General features: G+C 42.1%; 1 protein-coding gene across 3 annotated transcripts in view; it reads right to left on the minus strand.

The window, feature by feature from the left end:
* The window catches only part of dlgap4a (discs, large (Drosophila) homolog-associated protein 4a), a 249,176-nt gene that overhangs the window by 83,289 nt on the left and 143,471 nt on the right, over positions 1–22,416 (minus strand). The window lies entirely within an intron of this gene.

Below are 22,416 nucleotides of genomic sequence, written 5' to 3' on the forward strand. Positions count from 1 at the left end.
GATTAAAGTGACAAACTTGCCATCCAAACAATACACTGTTTGTTGACAAGAAGATATGACAGCCATCTAAGCACATTCAATTTCTTTATTAAGCAAAGGTAACACAATCCAGTAAACAGATTCAAATAAGCTTGCGTCAAAGTGCGTTGCTAACTGCTAAAGCTGAAACACACAGCTCCGTTGAAACCCTTGATGACATCACACATCACTAGGCAACAGGCCCCACCTTTTAAAAGCACAGACTCCGCACACTGTGCTCTTATATTAAAACATCTCTCAAATGCATGTGCCATATATTTGAAGTTTTATTTTTAAGTAACGTGTAAATTACTTTCCCTAGTAATTAATTACATTTATTAAAGAGTAATTATGTTGGTAATTCAAATACTTTTTGGTAAAGTAACGAGTAACTATAATTATTTACTTTTTTAAAGTAATTTTCAGAACACTGTGTTACGCTGTCGTGGCGTTATGATGCTGGACATCGTCTTTTCAAGATGCAGAGGGATCTCAGGAAGCGCCTTGCAGGTGAGAAGAAATTATTTATTCTAGCTACAGACACAAATATGCTGCGCGGGGCCCACGGCACAGAAAACAAGAAAGATAGCCAAAAGATGCTAGTAACAATACAGACTAAGAGTGTAAAATGAGAAAGTAACTTGTTGCATGGGAGCAAACAAAACCACTAGACCGAGTGAGGCCAGAGCATAGACTAAAAAGCTCTCTGATTAGTGCCCGGGAAACAGGTGAGCGTCTGAAACACTAAACAGAGGCAGGTGAGAGTAATCTGCCGTCATGGCAACTGAAACACACAAACTCAAATGTGCTGAAAACACAAGTGAATCAAAAACGCAAACAGACTATGATCCGGGCAGCGGATCATAACGTTTGCTCTTTACCACATCAAAAACTGTAAGATCAGCACTGTGTGAGAACATTTTAACAAGAAATGGGCAACAAATTATGTTAGTATCTGCTTTTAAATATTCAGGATTTTTAATTGATGACCACTTGAGTTTTAAGGAGCACATTCAGTATGTTGTAAAAAACTGAAACTTTTACTGGGATTTTATTATAGAAACAAGTCTTGCTTTTCTTTTACTGTGAAACAGAAATTGGTGGAAACAACCTTTTTACCTGTTGTTGACTATGGAGATGTGTTGTACATGAATGCTACTGCTGGTTGTCTCCACAAGCTGGATAGTGTGTACCACGGGGCACTGAGATTCATCACCAACTGCGCTCCCCTTACTCACCATTGTGTGTTATACTCAATGGTTAACTGGACATCTGTATGTGCTCGACGCCTCAATTATTGGTATGTTTTCATCTACAAAACCATTCTGGGTATCACTCCATCTTATCTATCTTGTCTTTTAACAAAGAAACAAGGAAGTCACAATCTTCGTTCAATGAATGTTCTGCAATTTGTCGTCCCCAAAGTAAGAACTGAACTGGGCAAGAAAGCATTTAGGTTTTCAGCACCGAAGGCTTGGAATAACCTACAATCAAATATTAAACTTCAAACCCTCGTTATGTTGAATGAGTTTAAAGCTTCTGTGAAAGGACTACAATCTACCTTGTCTGTATGCACATGTGTCATGTGAGCAAGTTTTAGTGTTGTAAATGTGATGTTTTATGTATTTGTTTACTGTTTTAAATGTAACCTTGCTGCTGCCCTCTTGGCCAGGTCTCCCTTGGAAAAGAGATCTTTGATCTCAATGGGATTTTACCTGGTTAAATAAAGGCTAACAATAATAATAATAATAACATCAACTTTCTCTGATTGCAGCTTTGCGGTTGAAGTCTTGTTATGAACTACTTTCTTCAATTTCCAACACATATTTTAAAATGGATTTAGATCCGGAGTATTTGCAGGCCATGACATTATGTCATGATCCGTAGCCCGGATCATGTTTTGGTATTTTCGGTTAGTTTTGGACTCCCTCAGTTCCTGTTTTGTGCACCCTTGAGTTTGTTTTAGTTACCATTGTTGCTTATTATTTTCACCTGCCTCTGATTGGTGTTCGGGACGCTCACCTGTTCCCCGAGCACTAATCAGAGGCATTATTTAAGCCTGCATTTGCCAGTCAGTCAGCCTGGCTTCTTTGTTTGCTTTGATTGATTGATTGAATTGATTTAAACTTTTATTAGTAGATTGCACAGTGAAGTACATATTCCGTACAATTGACCACTAAATGGTAACACCCGAATAAGTTTTTCAACTTGTTTAAGTCGGGGTCCACTGCAACAAGTTACGTGAGTATTCCTTGTCTTTTTGCCTATGCTAAGTAGTAGCCCTAGCTTCGAGTGCGATCGGCACGTTGTTCCGTCGGCTTCTTTCCTGTTTTTTTGTACCTCTTTGATTTCTCAAGAATAAATCATGCTCCTACCTGCACGTCCTGTCCGGAGTGTTCAGTTTGCATCCCGGGGGAACGAACCTTGCAGTAAGCTGCGACCCCCCGCACGTGACACATTGATTATTATTATATTGAAAAATGATGTCATCTTCCGCAGACATCCTTTGAATTTATGGAATAAGAAGAGTGTCCAAAATATCAAACTTGTAAATTAGCGCTTTGTAACAGGCAATGTGCAATTCTCTTCTTGTATATCTTAACACTCAAGCACTTATGCACGTTAGCATTTAAAGGAGCTGTTTGCAACATTTACACTGATTAAAGTTAAAGTTAAAGTACCAATGATTGTCACACACACACTAGGTGTGGCGAGATTATTCTCTGCATTTGACCCATCACCCTTGATCACCCCCTGGGAGGTGAGGGGAGCAGTGGGCAGCAGCGGTGGCCGCGCCCGGGAATCATTTTGGTGATTTAACCCCCAATTCCAACCCTTGATGCTGAGTGCCAAGCAGGGAGGTAATGGGTCCCATCTTTATAGTCTTTGGTATGACTCGGCCGGGGTTTGAACTCACAACCTACCGATCTCAGGGCGGACACTCTAACCACTAGGCCACTGAGTAGGTATGCTAGATGCCTAGAGTGCGCCAACTTTCCAATGTATTTTACACAGTATATCCCGCCCTCTCACCCTACCTGATGACATAATTACGTGCGTACGTGAAACATACACACACATTAGCTTTAGGTGTCGTTAGCTAACACTAGCAATTTAGATAGCTAGAGTTCATTGTCATTGAATGTATATATATATATATATATATATATATATATATATATATATATATATATAATAACTATAATAACAACACCATAACTGCAAAATTGTCTGTTGCTTCCCTTGGACTGCTTTTGTATGCGTGCACGCACTCCCTGCGCGTACGTGTTGACGAGACAAGGTGAGTGACCGCCGTAAACACCAATAATTTTATTCATGCCGGTAAAATAATTTTATCCCATAAATTTTGAAGTTGTGAAAAACATAGAAAATTGTCAATCAAATGTGTTCTGTTAAACCACTAATGGTAACATAAGCTAGTCGGTGGTGTTCTTGTCATATTTTTTGCCTTGGAAAATGTTACTGTGAGGAAGTTGCAAACAGCACCCTTAAGCACTCTTACACTTAAATCCAACTTTCTATGGTCAATTTCAATTGCTGGTCTTTCATCAGTAATTAGGTTTTTTGTTGAATGTTTTTTTAGTCCTACTGTATTTTCTATTTTGATTGTTGCCTTGTTGTCCTGTTGTTTGGTGCCGTCCTATTCTTGTGTGTTTGTCATTATTTGCCGCAGGGACGAAAGATGGAAATTAGCCGCAGGCTACAGTCTTGCATATGTTCATCAATATGTACTGTCCCTGTTTTAACAATGAAAGAAAGTCAAAGTAAACTTGCACATTTATTTAAGATGTAATGACAGCCATCTCCCCAGTGCTTTACCTGACATGCAGCCCATATCATCAATGACTGTGGACATTTGCAGGTTATTTTCAAGCAATGTATTTGCTTAATAAAGATTCATCACCAAATACAACTTTCATCCAGTCATCAAGAGTCCACAATTTATTTTCGTTAGCCCATTGGAACCTTGTTTTTGCCGGAAGGCGAAGCTTTCAATTTACCGGTCGATCTACGTCCCTATCCGCACCTATGGTCATGAGCATTGGGTTATGACGAAAAAACAAGATCATGAGTACAAGCGGCCGAAATGAGTTTCCTATTTCCCTTAGAGATATGGTGAGAAGCTCTGTCATTCGGGAGGAGCTCAGAGTAAAGGCGCTGCTCCTCCACATCGAGACACATCGGGCATCTGGTCAGAATGCCCCCCAAACACCTCCACAGGGAGGTGTTTGGGGGGCATTCTGACCTGATGGTAGGTAGGAGACTACGGCATACCTCCGATTTCGGGAGGTGGGGGGCGTGGTTAAGAGGGGAGGAGTATATTTACAGCTAGAATTCACCAAGTCAAGTATTTCACATACATATATATATATAAAAGAAATACTTGAATTTCAGTGTTCATTTATTCACACATATACACACACATAACACTCATCTACTCATTGTTGAGTTAAGGGTTGAATTGTCCATCCTTGTTCTATTCTCTGTCACTATTTTTCTAACCATGCTGAACACCCTCTCTGATGATGCATTGCTGTGTGGCACGCACGAAAGTGCTTTAATCAAATGCACTAGAGTCTGGAATCTTCCATCTCTCCCTAGCATGGCCCAAAACCGGTCAATCTTTGCTTCCTGAGGAAGATCTTCACTGCCAAGCACTTGGTAGTCCACTACTTCTTCCCGGAGGCTATCCAGGTCCAATCGCAGCTGCGTCTTGGAACTTACAAGCGTATTTCTTCATCTTACTCGTCGTCGGCGTCGTCATGGCTGTATCTTCCTCGTTCTTCTGCTTTGTCTCCTTGTTGTGTGCGCAGTTGTACACTGCACTCTCTAAAAGCCCTAGATCAGTGGTTCTTAACCTGGGTTTGATCGAACCCTAGGGGTTCGGTGAGTCGGCTTCAGGGGTTCGGCGGAGCCTCCGCCACGGAGGTAAAGACACACCCGACTCATTGTGTAAATAAAAACTTCCCTATCGGTGTATTATGGATACCCTCAAACAACATTCCCTCTAATGTTCCATATGCGTGAGCAAATGCAAAAACTCCTTGAGCATTCAGTGGAGCACATGTGAGCACACCTGTCCCAAACCTGACTAAATAACAAATTAAATGTTTTATTATTATAATCAAATGACAGCTGTCATTTCCATGAGATTATTTTCTAATATAAGTGTTTTGGCCCACTTTCAACGACAATAACAAAAAATATTGTTTTTCATGAGCTGTGTACTAGTATTGTATGTCTGGGTGGAAAACGAAGAAAAGGAACATACTTTGCTGTGAAAATAAATAAATCATTTTATTTGATCATTTATCATTTAAAATGACATGAGAGTGAGAGGCACTTGCCAAGGTGAAGCCACGCATATCTGAACTGGTCTCTCAGTCAGCAGAAGTCTGACTGATTTGCAGGTGTGTAATTTGTTGTGAGTTTATGCACTGTGTTGGTTTTGTTCTTTGAACAAGGTGATGTTCATGCACGGTTCATTTTGTGCACCAGTAAAAAAACATAACTTTGCCTTGAATTTGCAAAAAAAAAAAAAATATTTTTTTCACTGAAGAAGGGTTCGGTGAATGCGCATATGAAACTGGTGGGGTTCGGTACCTCCAACAAGGTTAAGAACCACTGCCCTAGATGTTATTGTCACATATGCATGTACAGTAGATGGCAGTATTGTCCTGTTTAAGAGTGTCACAACATTGCTGTTTAGTCAGCAGACAAACTGCTTTACGGTAGACGAAAACGTGACTGCTGTTGTTGTGTGTTGTTACCGCACTGGGAGGACGTTAATGAAACTGCCTAACAATAAACCCACATAAGAAACCAAGAACTCATCCTCGATCATTCTACAGTTATAACGTGATTGGGCAGGCACGCTGTTTATATTGTGGGAAAGCGGACTCAGGTCCGCATGGAGCTTGAGGGGGCGTGGCCTCCAGCTCCGCCTGAATTTCGGGAGATTTCGTGAGTCTCCCGGAAAATCCGGGAGGGTTGGCAAGTATGGACTACGGGGAAGACCCAGGACACCGTGGAGAGACTATGTCTCCCAGCTGGCCTGGGAACACCTCAGGATGAAGAGATGGATGAAGTAGCTGGGGAGACAAAAGTCTGGGCTTCTCTGCTTAGGTTGCTGCCCATGCAACCCGACTTCGTATAAGCGGAAGAAAATGGATGTTAATGACGACTTTTGTTTACTTTTCCCTATTTCAATCCCATTTCCTTTAGGAGGTTTCTTACAGTTTGGTCAGAGACGGTGACTCCAGTCCCCGCCCATTTGTTCTTCATTTGTTTTGCTGTGCATTTTCTGTTTTCAAGACATATTGCTTTAAGTTTTATGTCTCGATGCGATAAAAAATTCTTGTCTTTTTCAACCTTCCCATGTTGTTTGTACACTGCCCAGATGTTAGACACGGCTGACCGGGAACAATCAACATATTTTGCAACATTGAGTGATGATTTAACCTTTTGAAAAGGTTTGATTAGAAATAAAATACAATTTAAAAATGATAACAACGCTGGAGAGTTATTCACGAAAAAGGATGACAATAGGACAACTTGCAATAACTGCAAAGTAGATATTTCTTCAAACGGATAAAGTACTACCAGAAACACTTGCACACTTTAATGTGTGCAGCAAGCTGTTGGAGATCTTTTATCAGTCTGTTGTGGCCAGTGCCCTGTACTTTGCCGGCCAAACTATTGACACGCAGTTGTAGGCGTTTGTGTCAGTGAGGGATAGGAGGACATTGGACAAACTGCTGGCCATCATGGACAATCCTGCCCACCCACTCCACCAGACAATTGAGGGGACAGCGGAGTTCATACTCCAACAGGCTCCTTCAGCTTCGTTCCCACAGTGTTCGATTCAAGAACTCCTTCATTCCGCACTCCATCCAGCTGTATAATCACTCGCCATACAGCAATAGATGATATCTGCCTATTACCTGACACCTGACATGTTAGCTACTTCTCTTTGTTTTTAATGTCTATTTTCTATTTTCTGCTGGATTTACTCTCTATTTTATGCTGCAGCTGTCACATATACTGTAATATTGTACATGGTCATTGTTATATATTGTATATATGATATAGACATAATATAATATATCAGTATATATAATATACTGTACATATATTATGTAAATATCACGTATATATGTTATATTCTATATTGCTATTTTTAGTCTATTGGGGGGGTTTGAAGATGATAAAAAAAATCATCTAAACAAAACAACAAAGACGACTATTTTTGGACAAAAGACAATTCACAACCTTATCTTTTTGAATCTGGATTTATGGAGGATGAACTACTGCTTCTAGAAGCAAGAACGAAGGAAATGTGAGACGTTGGAGCAGACGGAAACCGATAAAGTGAGGTGAAAGTGAATCCAAGCTGCAAAATGTGGAACTTCAAGCCAAGCTATTTCAACATAAATGGCGTTCTTACCCATAATTAACCCAAAAAATCGTCCCTAGCCAGCTCGACCAAACAGACAGAGTGAGTCACACTTTATATTGATCATGATACATGTACGCTGTCTAGCTAGCTGTTTACAAACAAAACATGAAATATGGGCTAATACTTCACAGATACTGTAATATGATTGTTAAGTTTTTGAGTCAGCACAGATTGGTGTGTTAACGCAGTGTTGTGCATTACAAACTGAAACGCGTTTCTTGTTGACATAGAAGCTAGCTTATCTCTTTCCGTAGTTAGCTTCTACGACTAATACCGTAGTACGCTGATGTGTTTCTACGCTAGAAAAATAGTTCCTCAGTGTTCGCTCATACAATAACAATGTCGTGTACAGTTTGGTTATTATTCTGGTTACGGAACGTAAATGAAGTATTGTTGACGGTTTTTCAATGCATTTTAAAAGTGATTTAGTGGTACAATTGATTGCTCCCATTAGCTGCGTTGCTAGCCACCAAGAACGAGACAATTTTTATGTTAGAAAAAAAATTAAAAAATACTTTTGTCTTCTTGACTCATAATGATTGAGAACCCAAAAAAGTGCACTTCCCCTTTAAACTTGCTAGGATATTAATTATTTTGTGTTTGTGTGAGTTCGTCATGGAAATCTGCATATCGTGGCCACCTGTGTATAGTGGCCACTTTTGTTGTTTTCCTTGAGTGGTCGCCATTGACTGTATTTATTTTTCTTATTCTTTATATACGTTTATGTGAGCAGTTTTCTTTAGGAAATTTACACATGGAATGGATTTGTGTCTTGATATAAATTGCTGTTGTTGATGGGGCGGTATAGCTCGGTTGGTAGAGCGGCCGTGTCAGCAACTTGAGGGTTGCAGGTTCGATCCCCGCTTCCGCCATCCTAGTCACTGCTGTTGTGTCCTTGGGCAAGACACTTTACCCACCTGCTCCCAGTGCCACCCACACTGGTTTAAATGTAACTTAGATATTGGGTTTCACTATGTAAAGCGCTTTGAGTCACTAGAGAAAAGCGCTATATAAATATAATTCACTTCACTTGTTATGTTTAGCATCAACAAAAACTTGCTAAATAGTATTAATAAAATAAATCTTTTGTACAGTAGGCTACATATCATATAGCAACAACATACTGTTTCTTAGCCCTGTGATGAGGTGGCGACTTGTCCAGGGTGTACCCCGCCTTCCGCCCGATTGTACCTCCCCGCGACTCCGAAGGGAATAAGCGGTAGAAAATGGATGGATGGATACTGTTTTTAATAAATATTTTTGGAAATTAAACATTGCTGGACTACAGGGACACAACTTATAAAAATGACTAAACATTGAGACAAAACAAAAAATTAATTTTGCACCATTAAACGCCAAATTATTCAATGATTCAAGGAACTCTGTCATACCAGCACACATGAGACACAATTGACAAAAAATTTTGTACCGAGGTTCCAGATTTAGCATACCACAAGAGCATTACTGTGTACACACTCACAAATATTATAAGTTCAACATTGTCTTTTGAAGGATTTGAATATTTTTTAATGCTAGCTACATGTATTGCTAGCATACACATACACCTAATAAAATGAGTATATTGATCGTACCATCATATTATAATATATTATTATAGTAAATCATTAGGTATAAATGGTTAGTTTTAAAGTAACACATATAAAGCGACAGACAAAAGAGCCCTGACATGAGGGTTTGAGGTATTTGCGAGCGGCAATAGATAAAGCAGTTACCATGGAAACCGGAGTCAGAGAGGACAAAGACAACCTAACCCCCCTTTGGTAAATAATATATCAGTCCTTGGGAAAAAGGAAAGACATTTGTCGAGGAGCCAGAGGAATCAGGATGTCTCCTTTTCCCTGCTTGTGGCCATGAGAGAATTGTATTTATTTGCTTAAATCACCTTGTAAAACAAATCTAAGATGGTGAATATGAAAATTGACAACGACTTGGTGAGTTTTATTAAAGATTAAACGAACATGCGTTAGAGAAAAACTTTTCCTCCCTTCTTTTTCATGATGGTTATAAATCTGGTGAAACGTACCTCTACTTAAGTTTGTATGTATGTACGATTCACCTTCAGCTGTACTGTGATGATAACTAGCTTGTATATTTGGCTCAAAACATCGGCACAGACGGTGCTAAAAAAACAGAAGCTATTTAATGTTTGCTTCTCAAGCGAAAACTGAAAGTGTGTCTAGGTCAAGTGGTAGCACCCTAGCAATACAGTATTTCTATATCTACAATTACTAGTGCACCAGGTCCATTACATGTCCTTATGACAATAAAAAGAGAAGCAGCAGTCATTTCGAAAATCTATTTTGAGTCTTTGTGTAAATTAACTGGCTGACTGGCTGATTACTTCAACCATCATGTGGAACAAGAGCAAAGTAGTTCATATCACATTAACATTGATTGCAGATGCAATAGAATTGAAAGTCGCCTGTCTCTATGTTCATCCACTGAAAGTGAAAGATAAAAGGTACAGGGCAATTGCAGCTTTTCAGTGAAGAAGAAAAGTTTTGAGGGTTGTGTGAGTACTGAGTACTGTAAAATGCTGTAGGGCAGTGCTCTGTGTCCTGTGTGTTCCTTAGTTATAGAGGACTCCATCACATTCAACTTTTGTAAACAAGCCACAATAATGTGTATCCCTGGGACGACAGCACCGGGCATTGAAGCTAATCTTAGGTATCTGACTCGCACAAGGCCTAGACACGTACGACAGGCTAACCCCACCATTACCTACTCAAACAGAGTTTTAAACGTTGGCTCCGACAACACTAGGATGAGACAAAGATTACAAAGAGTAACATAGCTAGGACTTGTAATCTTGCCCAACATTGAGTAATTAATTGTCTTTGGCCCCTTGTCGGCGAATGACAATGATAAGCAACATAGCAGATTAGTCTCGCTTAAACAGGTAGTTGGCTAACTTTGGCAGAGAACAGAGATATAGTTTTATAGATAACCGGCCCTCTTTCTTGGGTAAACCGGGCCTGCAGAGGAGGCATAGCCTTAATCTAACAAGTAAGGTGCCATCACTCTTTCTAGGAACATGGATTACTGTTTCAGTCTCACTTGATTAACTACAATAGAGCTACAGAGAGCTTGTCAGTCCGGGTGAGGAGTCAGTTAAGCTAGAACTAACCAGCGGCAAACTGAAAAATTCCTGTACACATATCATCTCTAGTAGAATGATGTCTATGAATGTTCTCATTCATCCAGGTGACTGTCATCTCAGGGCATTCAATCGATCGCAACTGGACTGTTTGGTATGTCCACCAGTGACGCTGAGATCATTTTACAGCTTTTGTTACTTCCAGTCTAGATTACTGTAATGTATTATTTTCGAGTCTCCCCATGTCCAGCATTAACAAATTAGAGCTGCTACAAAATGCAGCTGCTAGACTTTTGACTAGGTCAAGAAAGTTTGATCATATTAGGCTAAAACTGGCCCAACTGCACTGGTTCCCGGTAACTTTAGGATGTGATTGTAAGGTTTTATGACTTACGTACAAAATAATAAACAACCTAGCACCATCTTATCTTGTTGATTGTAATGTACCCTATGTTCCGTACAGAAACCTGTGTTCCAAGAACGCCAGCTTATTGGTGACCCCCGCCCCCCCCAGAGCCCATAAAAAGTCTGGAGGCTCTAGAGCATTATCTATTTGGGCTCCAGTACTCTGAAATGCCCCCCTGGCGACAACTACTCAGTAGAAGCATTTTTAAGTCCCACCTTCAAAATCATTTAATACTCTAGCTTTTAAATAGACCTGTTTAGACCAGATGATTTTGAGCTTTTCTTGTCTGCTATGCCCCCAATCCTGCACAGAGAGGTTAGGCACGGATAAGGTACCAGTCTGAAAGAGGCTCTAGCTGTTCCAAGTCGTGACCCGGGGAGGACCACTCCTCTAAGAGTTGGTGACGTCTCTACGTTGTCAACTTGTCTTGAAAAAGACCCCCTATGACCTTCTGCTGGCTTCCAGATGGACGGGACTCTAACATTATCACAAATGTAACAATGCAATAACTGTACCCACTCGGCATCCATTGCAGCTGGTCACCCAGGATGGGGGTCCCCACATTTGCGGCCCCTTACCAAGGTTTCTTCTTTTCCGATTTCGGGCTTTTGGAGTTTTTCCTTGCTCGAATGTGGGATCAGATCGGGGGATCTGTGAAGCACTTTGAATCTCTTGTAATTAAGGGCTATACAAATAAAATGTGATTGATTGTTAAACTGTAAATTATGTTCTAGTGATTCTGAGCAGGCTGCTGGGCAGACTCACAGCTCATAAGTGAGCAGGCATCCACTGAAAGTCTGTTCAATGCAGCCCTGACATTTATATAAGCACATACTCAAAGTAACATATTTACAGAGCTTTGAGAGCTATGAAAATAGGTCTACTGATTATTGGTTATGGCCTGTTTTATCTATTTCTGTGATGCGTGAACTCAAAGTTTCTTGAAAATTATTGTGTCAGGTTGATAGTAATTTTAAACACAAATACTTCTTTCACCACATAACAATATACAAGGAAAAGTAGTAGATACAGAGACTTTGAAGAAATGATGCCATTAAAATTCTCAATGGTATAACATTCAGCATTATTGTTAAGTTTTCTTTTGTCTCTGACATGACTGATATTAGCGTTCACATGATGGTGTGAGCACAGACATTCCCCCTTGTCACCTAACAATTCTTCTCACATTGTTGGCAGCTCGGATCATCTCAATACTTGTGACAACAATGGAAAAGCTGTACGCTCCAAGCGTGGTGTCCTCACGATGCCATTCCACCAATATCGTACTCCTCTGTAAACAACAGACAAATGATAAAAGGAGCCGAATGTGTTTTATTTAGCAAAGAAGGAAACACTGCAAATGTGCAGCCAAAGCTCCTCAGAGATTTCGGTTTTTATGAAGGTTATCCATCTGTGTCCATATTTATGAGCATTCTGTTCTTTGCATAGAAGCCTGCCTGTTGACGATACACAATTAAACATGTATTTTAACATGTTTATGCTGGTGTGCAATATACACATTATTGATTGCCACCAGTGACGTGCGGTGAGGTTCATTACTGGTGAGGCACTGACTTCATCACAGTCAGATTTACAAACATATGAACCCTAAAGAGTATCTTATTCACCATTTGATTGGCAGCAGTTAACGGGTTATGTTTAAAAGCTCATACCAGCATTCTTCCCTGCTTGGCACTCAGCATCAAGGGTTGGAATTGGGGGTTGAATCACCAAAAATGATTTCCAGGCGCGGCGCCGCTGCTGCCCACTACTCCCCTCACCTCCCAGGGGGTGATCAAGGGGATGGGTCAAATGCAGGAGGACACATTTCACCACGCATAGTGTGTGTGACAATCATTGGTACTTTAACTTAACTTTAACTTTACACATACAAACTGTAGCACACAAAAAAGCACATTTAATAAAAAAAAACGTTATTATGGTCTTACCTTTACTTATAAATGAAGTCCATGCGCAGCTCCTTTTGAACACAAGCATCAATAACTTGTTTATAGAAGTCTTCCTTATCTTTCTTCAGTTTTAAAAGTATCTCTGTCTCGATGGAGATCTTCCTTTAATTATTACCCATTTGCTTCGATTGAAAGTCCAGTTTAGAAAACTGTTTTATTTTAGATATGTAATCCTCCATGTTAAAAGTCCAGGCAAGAGGAAAAAAGAAACGATCGCTGCTAACTGTTGATGCTTGTTGTCACTTATTCTGCAGCCGAGTAGTCGCAGAAATGCTCTCTGGGATCACTAGCGCCCTCTACCACCAGGAGGCGGGATTACTGGGAGCCTCACACAGCGTGTCTTTGCAGCAGTTTTATGATTGCTCAGCACAAGAAATACGTTACACACATACAGTTGTTGACCAAATACACTGTACATTACATACCTCAGCTAACTAAACTATGGAAATTTATAATATAATTCATATAGCAATACGGTCTCACTGCACAGCAGGCCAGCAGTTAGCCGAGTCATTGCGCAATCCATGGTGAGGCTCAACTCAGTGACGTGCCTCAACTGGCTGGTGACTCACCGCAAGTCTATTCTCAGTATTTGAATGTGAAAATTCAGCGATTTTGAATAAAAAAAGAATCTAAAATTGGTGAAGTTAAATGGAAAATAACTTTATAATATAATCACTGGATACATATAACAATTTAACTATTTTTTTTTCTTTTTAAATTTGTTTTCTTTCCATGATGGCACGTGAGGCCCCGCCTCACCTGCCTCCCCTGACTGCACGTCACTTATTGTCACATACTACTGTACTAACACACATTTTGTCTCTTTAGAACTAAATTAATTATACTTAAATTCAAAGCAGCAATACAGTATAAAACTCACCTTCTTTCATGTTGGGTTATTGCAAGGTAAAAGATTGTAATTTCCATTAATTACACATTTTCTGTTCATCTTTGGATGCAAGTTTAGAATCCAGCAGGTTGTTACAATATATATTTAACAGTTGGTTTTTTTTACAATTACATAGGTCTGTCTTGTCCCATTTTCCGAACGGCCATAAAACGTTGCAAAATCTCCCGTCCTCTGTCGCGACTCATTCAGGGGTTGCAAAGTCCGTCTTCACAAAGTCTTTTCCTTTAGTTTATGAGTAAAACGTCCATTCAAAATAAACTGATTAGTCTAAATGATTAGTTCCAGTGCCAACAAAATTATTAACGTTGTGATTGCCATTACTTTTCACAAGGAGGAAAATATCTCTACCGTAGGGTTTTGGAAGAGAATTGCAAATCACAAGTAAGCCCCCACGGAAGAACTACAAACCAACCAGGATGCCGTCAGAGGGGACGCAAGCCACGTGACGCAAAAATATATGCCAGCCTTCACTCACTCTCAAACGAGTCCACCGTCTTTTGTTTGCCTCCTTGTGGTTGGCTGATTTTTTGCTGGGAAAGTGCTTGATTTGATATGCTGCGTGCGAAGCCTGCTTTTTTTAATGTTAACATCGCCAACGATCACCCTCATTTAAAGGCCTACTGAAATGCAATTTTCTTATTTAAACGGGGATAGCAGGTCCATTCTATGTGTCATACTTGATCATTTCGCGATATTGCCATATTTTTGCTGAAAGGATTTAGTAGAGAACATCGACGATAAAGTTCGCAACTTTTGGTCGCTGATAAAAAAGCCTTGCCTGTACCGGAAGTAGCAGACGAGTAGCGTGACGTCACAGGTTGTGGAGCTCCTCACATCTGCACATTGTTTACAATCGTGGCCACCAGCAGCGAGAGCGATTCGGACTGAGAAAGCGACGATTTCCACATTAATTTGAGCGAGGATGAAAGATTCGTGGATGACGAAAGTGAGAGTGAAAGACTAGAGGGCAGTGGGAGCGATTCAGATAGGGAAGATGCTGTGAGAGGCGGGTGGGACCTGATATTCAGCTGGGAATGACTAAAACAGGAAATAAACACAAGACATATATACACTCTATAAACCACAACACAACCAGGCTTATATTTAATATGCCACAAATTAATCCAGCATAGCAAACACCTCCCCCCTCCCGTCCATATAACCCGCCAATACAACTCAAACACCTGCACAACACACTCAATCCCACAGCCCAAAGTACCGTTCACCTCCCCAAAGTTCATACAGCACATATATTTCCCCAAAGTCCCCAAAGTTACGTACGTGACATGCACATAGCGGCACGCACGTACGGGCAAGCGATCAAATGTTTGGAAGCCGCAGCTGCATGCGTACTCACGGTACCGCGTCTGCGCATCCAACTCAAAGTCCTCCTGGTAAGAGTCTCTGTTGTCCCAGTTTTCCACAGGCCAATGGTAAAGCTTGACTGTCATCTTTCGGGAATGTAAACAATGAAACGCCGGCCGTGTTTGTGTTGCTGAAGTCGGCCGCAATACACCGCTTCCCACCTACAGCTTTCTTCTTTGCTGTCTCCATTGTTCATTGAACAAATTGCAAAACATTCACCAACACAGATGCCCAGAATACTGTGGAATTTTGCGATGAAAACAGACGACTTAATAGCTGGCCACATGCTGTCCCAAAATGTCCTCTACAATCCGTGACGTCACGCGCAGACGTCATCATACCGAAACGTTTCCAGCAGGATATTTCGCGTGAAATTTAAAATTGCACTTTAGTAAGGTAACCCGGCCGTATTGGCATGTGTTGCAATGCAATGTTAAGATTTCATCATTGATATATAAACTATCAGACTGCGTGGTCGGTAGTAGTGGGTTTCAGTAGGCCTTTAATCGCAGCAGCCAAAGTTGGGATTGTGATTAAACTTTGTATACTTGTGCAGCTCAAAGTAAAAATATGTTGTCATAGTATCAATCTTCATAGTATCCTGTAACATGAACATCTGTTAAAAGGAACTGCAGACCAAACATTTGTTCACTAGCTACTCGCCTCGATAAGGAAGTATTAGGCTCCATTCGAATACCCCTTCTCCGCCCTTTTTGATGCCATCCCCCATTTGCGTTCACGCCAATCAAGAGGCGTTTGAATGATTTGCCAGGTAGTGGGGAGGGGCGAAGTACCTCCCTCGAAGTGAATCCAGCTCACAGACCTCCCAACACTATCGAGTGCGACGGGAAAGATGGCAAACCGAAAACCCAGAGAAGAGTACACATGTCCATCCATCCATTTTCTACCGCTTATTCCCTTCGGGGTCGCGGGGGGCGCTGGAGCCTATCTCAGCTACAATCGGGCGGAAGGCAGGGTACACCCTGGACAAGTCGCCATCTCATCGCAGGGCCAACACAGATTGACAGTAATAAGCGTAATTAATGATTTTCATAATAATGACACTTGTGGTTCTAGTCAGACTTCAAACCTTTGCTACTGCATGTAAATATTGGCTTCAAACCCAAATACACGATGAAACATATTTTATATACAGCAACTTGATGCCCCAGCACTTGCACATTTCGCCAAAAACATTGTCTTCTAAATGGTCTTCTTCTTGATAAAGACAGGCGGAAAAAAAATAAGAATAGCGAAAACAGGGCCGAGTATCGTGTGTCACGGCATCTTGAAGGTAAACAAACATTTGTCACATCTGCCTCACATCACTGCTGGCAAACGGCGGGGGTTAATGACGAAGTGAGACTTGAGCGCATGTGCAATACTTCGCCATGGCACTAGATGGTAGAGCCAAGGGAGGGGGGGTGGGGGGGGTGAAGAGGGGATGGAGAGGAGGGAGAATTCAAATTGAGCCTTAGAATGGAAGATGTGATAGCTCGGCTGGGTGCTAAACCTGTGACAGATGAACGCAGAGTAGACTGCGTTTCCCAAAGTAGTGTCTGTGGTAAGGACACTCATTTACCAGATTGATGGGCCACTTTATTGCCCGCCACCTCTTTTCCTTTTCCCTCACCATTTCCTTGCCACCACCCTCCTCAGAGATCTACTTCCCTTCTAATCTGACCCTTTCCCCTCGCACTGCTGGCTGCCAAACACACAAACAAACATGCTGTGAATTCAAAAAATTGCACTTCTCCTATGAACCCCCATCTAGTATTTGAACGTTATTCATCTGAATAAAAGTCACTGTCTGCACACCAGCCTCCCTTTGTGGCCATGTAGTCCCACAGCTCACTAGTGAATCATTAGGACATGAAACACCACAAACATGGCAGCTAAGAACAATGTTTACCCTACTATGACAAGGGTGACGCCCTGCAGTATCTGTGTTGCTGTCTTTTAGATGATTGATTTTAGGATCTTTGAATTAGGGCTTATTGTGGTTACCCCACATACACACTTTGTATTAAATAAAGCTATTGGTTTACTGGTGAGGAATAGTCAAAGAACACCAAATGTTATGGCATCTGCTCCATGTGTATCCAAGAAAAAAAAAAAAAAAAAAAAAAAAAAAAAAAAAATATATATATATATATATATATATATAGACATATTACCCTATGACCTTTATACATTAGCTAGATGAGAGTGATGGGTGCTTGGGTTCTTTGTGGGTATAGGTGGATCCCAGATAGGTGGACCTAGTAGATGGATAATTTCAAAATACTTAAATGATTAATTACTATACAATCACAAGTGTATACATTTTACTAAATAATACACTATTGTACTCAGAGGTGGGCAGCATGGTGGGGTTAGTGCATGTGCCTCACAATACGAAGGTTCTGGGTTCGATCCTCGGGCTCTGGGTCTTTCTGTGTGGAGTTTGCATGTTCTCTCCTTGACTGCGTGGGTTCCCTCCGGGTACTCCGGCTTCCTCCCACCTCCAAATACATGCACCTGGAGATAAGTTGATTGGCAACACTAAATTGTCCCTAGTGTGTGAATGTGAGTGTGAATGTTGTCTGTATATCTGTGCACTGCGATCAGGTGGTGACTTGTCCAGGGTGTACCCCGCCTTCCGCCCGAATGCAGCTGAGTTAGGCTCCAGCACCCCCCGCGACCCCGAAGGGGACAAGCGGTAGAAAATCGATGAATCGATGGATGGATGGATTGACCCAGAGGTGAATGTTAGGCAATAGCGAAGGCCAAATTTATTGAGGAATACCTGTAAGTACCTATTACTACTCCTCAATGCCACAAAAACAACCTTTACTTATAGCCCTCTGGCCATACAGCAAAACCAACAAAACAGTCACTGTATAATGTTAATAGCCCTGCTGGGATGATTTGAGGTCAAGTCCGGCTCATGTCCCGCCCAGTGAATACTGGTGGTGGTCAAACCAGCTCTGTTTTCAAAGGGTACGAGGCGCCATTTAGCCTTCCCTCTGCTGTTGTTTTCAGCTGTACAAATCGTTCAAAACGCGGAAAGGATAAACGTTTCTTCAGAGTTCCTCAAGATATTGTTACGGCGCTCACGCGTTTGGTGCTTGCCTCTTCTACGGCAGCGCTCAGAAGCTCCGCTGTGAGCACCAGACATGCCCTCTCGCTCATCACGCGGACCGCGCCCACACTCCGCCGCAGCCGGAGACAATCAACACCCAACGCACCTGGAACTGATGAGGGACGACAGTATAAAAACCTTTGACGCTGACTCATCGTCGTCGGAACGTCGCTCTGCTCCCAGTAAGCTTCACGTCTCTGACTTCCCTCCAGCTCACGCTCGTTTGCCTGTTTTCCTTGTGCTTCATTTTCCTGATCCCAGTGTTGTCTTTCGTTCTTCCCACAGTACCCGTGTCCCAACCTCGCTGTATACCTCCGCTGCCATATTTCCCTCCTGGACTCTGCTTGCTCTCCCCGATCCTTGACCCAGTTTTGGACTTCCGGATTTCGCCCTCCTGCCCCGACCCCTCTTGGATTTCCCTTTGGACTTGGACGCTTTTCATTCAACACGCACCTCAACATAACTTACGGTATTTATATGGTAAATTCACACACATAGTTTCTCATGCAAAACACATAGTAGCATACACACTCCATTCACTCATCAAGCACGCAATAAACCTGTTGAAGCTTGATATCCTGTTGTTGTGCCGTCTCCTTCCCCAGTACGACATAACAGATATAATCAAAAAGGGCGGAAAAGTGCAAGATTTGTCAAAACAACAATGAGAGAAGCATACAGCTCACACTCCAGTCCAAGGGAGCAGAGTTGAAGAATGCACGAGTTTGCTCAAATTTGTTAAAATTTGTTTGATATACTTTAAACGGTTATTATTTCCTATTGATGCCACGTCGGGTTCGCATGTTTATGCGGGGGTCGTTCCCCCAGGAAGCGTGCAGGTGAGATATGATTTATTTCTCATAAAATCATACCACATACAAAATACAGGGAACAAACAAAAGGAATGCATGCCGATCGCACAGGGAGCTAAGGCAAAAACTGAGAACAGAAATCAATAGCTAGAAAACAGGAATATACCAACGTAACTGTTGCTTATAGCAAACAACAAAGCCAGACCGAGTGTGGCGCACAACGTGAATAAATAGCTCTCTGATTAGTGCCCGGCAGCAGGTGAGCGTGCCGAACACTAATCAGGCAGGTGAAACCAATCAGCACCCAAGGTAACCAAAACAAACCCAGGGGTGCACAAAACAGGAACCGAAAGAGTCCAAAACCAAACAGAACATGACTAAACAAAACATGATCCGGTCCACGGACCATGACAATTGAAGTATTATCTTGATATTATTTGTATTTCTTAAACATGTTTGCTACAAGAGTTTTGTAAAGCAACTCTGCGTGTCTAAATAAAAGAAAGCAAACGTGAGCAAAACCTAAAGGAGTTAAGCTTTTACCGAAAGCAGCAATCATAAATGAAGCTTTCAGCAAATACTCAATGTTGACATCTATATTTATATTTTGATAAAGACGGGAAAACCTGCTACTTGTAAACGGCGTGTGCAACAACAACAAACATCAATAGATGCGGCGTTAAATCATGTAATGCAACCTTACACGAGCAAAATCGATGCATGATTTGTCCTGTAGAGTCTTGATACCAATTTCCTTGACCCAGCCACACACAAAGAAGTTGTAGACCTCCATGCAAGTCTGTTTTCAAGTTTCAAGTTTCAAGTTTTATTCGTCACATGCAGAGTACACCACAGTGAAATGCTTTTTTCCATGCTCTTCAGATATTGCGTACAGTGGGATCCAAACACTAGTTACAGAAACTAATACACTAAATACAAACAAATACAAACATTTGAATAGCTCTGATGTACATTAATTACAAGACAATGAGTTGCACAATAAGTTACAGTAGTTATAGTAGACGTATCAGTACAAGTAGAAGTACAGTAGTCAAATACAGTACCAGTGCAAGATCAAATAGTATAACAGTATATACAGTATAGGAAGTAATAAATATTAAGGTGTCTACAGTTCTTTGGCAGTTGAGTAGTGACAGTAGTATGAACAAAGGTAATGGAACAGTATGACTTCTTTTTACTCTTGTTTTTACATTATTAGTCATTGAATGAAGAGTATTGTAGTCCGGTAATTACAGTGGTAAGTAAAGTGATTCTTGTGCGTGCGGTTTTGTGCAATTGTGATAAAGTGTTAATCAGCGATGCAGTTGAGCAGTCTCATGGCTTGGGGATAGAAGCTCCTCCTGAGTCTCTCCGTGTTGGCCATGAGACTTCGGTAGCACTTGCCTGACCGCAGCAGTGAGAAGAGGCAGTTGCTTGGGTGGCTAGAGTCTCTCACTATCCTCTTGGCCTTGGATCTACACCACCTGGTGTAGATGTTGTAGATGGTTGGGAGCTCACCTCTGATGGTGCGCTCGGCTGATCTGGCCTCTCTCTGCAGTCTGTTGCGGTCGTGTGCGATGCTATTCCCAAACCAGGAGGTGATGTTTCCAGTCATGACACTCTCTGTTGTGCATGAGTAGAAGTTTCTGAGGATCTTGTGGTTTAGCTTAAACTTCCTTAGTCTCCTGAGGAGGTAGAGACGCTGTCGTGCCTTTTTCACCACGTTGTCTATATGTGTGGTCCAACAGGTCTTCTGATACTGTCACTCCGAGGTATTTGAAGTTGTTCACTCTCTTGACCGGCGTCCCGTCTATGCTGAGGGGACTGTAGTTCCTTTCCCCCCGTCTCCTAAAATCCACTATGATCTCCTTGGTCTTGCTGACGTTCAGGGCGAGGTGGTTCAGTGACAGGTTTTCCACTTCACTCAGGTAGGCCGTCTCATCGTTTCCGGAGATCAGGCCCACCCCAGCTGTGTCGTCAGCAAATTTCACAATGGAGTTGGTGGTGTTTTTAGCCACACAGTCATGTGTGTAGAGTGAATAGAGGAGGGGGCTCAGAACGCAGCATTGGGGGGCACCGGTGTTGGGGGTGATGGGTGATGAGGTGCAGTTCCCTGCTCTCACCATTTGTGGTCTGCCTGTCAGGAAATCCAGGACCCACTGACAGAGGGTTGAGTTCAAGCCCAGGTCCTTGAGCTTGATGACGAGTTTGGAGGGGACTATGGTGTTGAATGCCGAACTGTAGTCTATGAACAGCATTCTCACATAGTTCCCCTGCCTTTTGTCCAGGTGTGTCGATACGTGTGCGATTGCATCGTCGGTTGACCTGTTTGGGCGGTATGCAAATTGCAGGGGGTCTATAGTGGGGGGGAGGGAGTTTCATATGTGGTCCTTGATTAGCTTCTCAAAGCACTTCATGGCTATGGTGGTGAGGGCTACGGGGCGGTAGTCGTTGAGGCAGACAGGGGCAGATTTCTTTGGAACAGGGACAATGGTGGATTTTTTCAGACAGGTGGGGATGACGGACTGTTCAAGGGACAGATTGAATATGTCTGTGAATACCGGTGCCAGTTGGTCAGCACAGACTTTTAGGACGCAACCGGGGATGCTGTTTGGCCCTGTGGCTTTCCTGGTATTCACCCTCTTAAAGGTTCTCCTCACGTTGTGTTCTGTTATCCTGAATGCTGAGTCTCCATTGCCAGTGGCCATACCCTCTTCTGTGGTGGCAGGAAGGCTGCTGTTTGAACTTGCAGCCTCAAACCGTGCATAAAAGGTATTTAGCTCATTTGCCAGGGAGACATCAGCATTCACTGTGGGGGGGCTGCCTTTGTAGTCTGTCATGGTTCTGAGTCTTTGCTATACAGCTCTGGAGTCAGCCTGCTGAAATTGAAACTCCACTTTGTCCCTGTATCGTCCCTTTGCCTGCTTCACTACGCGCCTGACGTCATAGCACGGTGCTTTGTACACATGCATGTCGCCGGTCGCGCGCCCTCTGCTGTAGGCTGAGTTAAAGTTAAAGTTAAAGTACCAAAGGTGCGCGCTTTCAAAGCCTCTCGGACCGATCTATCAACCCAGGATTTCTGATTTGGAAAAACCCGTACTGTGGTGGTGGGGACTATTTCCTCGACCAGTTTACCAACAAAGTCCAGCACAGTGTCTGTATATTCGTCAATGTTGTCTGTGCCCTCGCGGAACACACTCCAGTCTGTAC

This window comes from Nerophis lumbriciformis, linkage group LG01 (genome assembly GCF_033978685.3).
Source record: "Nerophis lumbriciformis linkage group LG01, RoL_Nlum_v2.1, whole genome shotgun sequence".
Lineage (NCBI taxonomy): Eukaryota > Metazoa > Chordata > Actinopteri > Syngnathiformes > Syngnathidae > Nerophis > Nerophis lumbriciformis.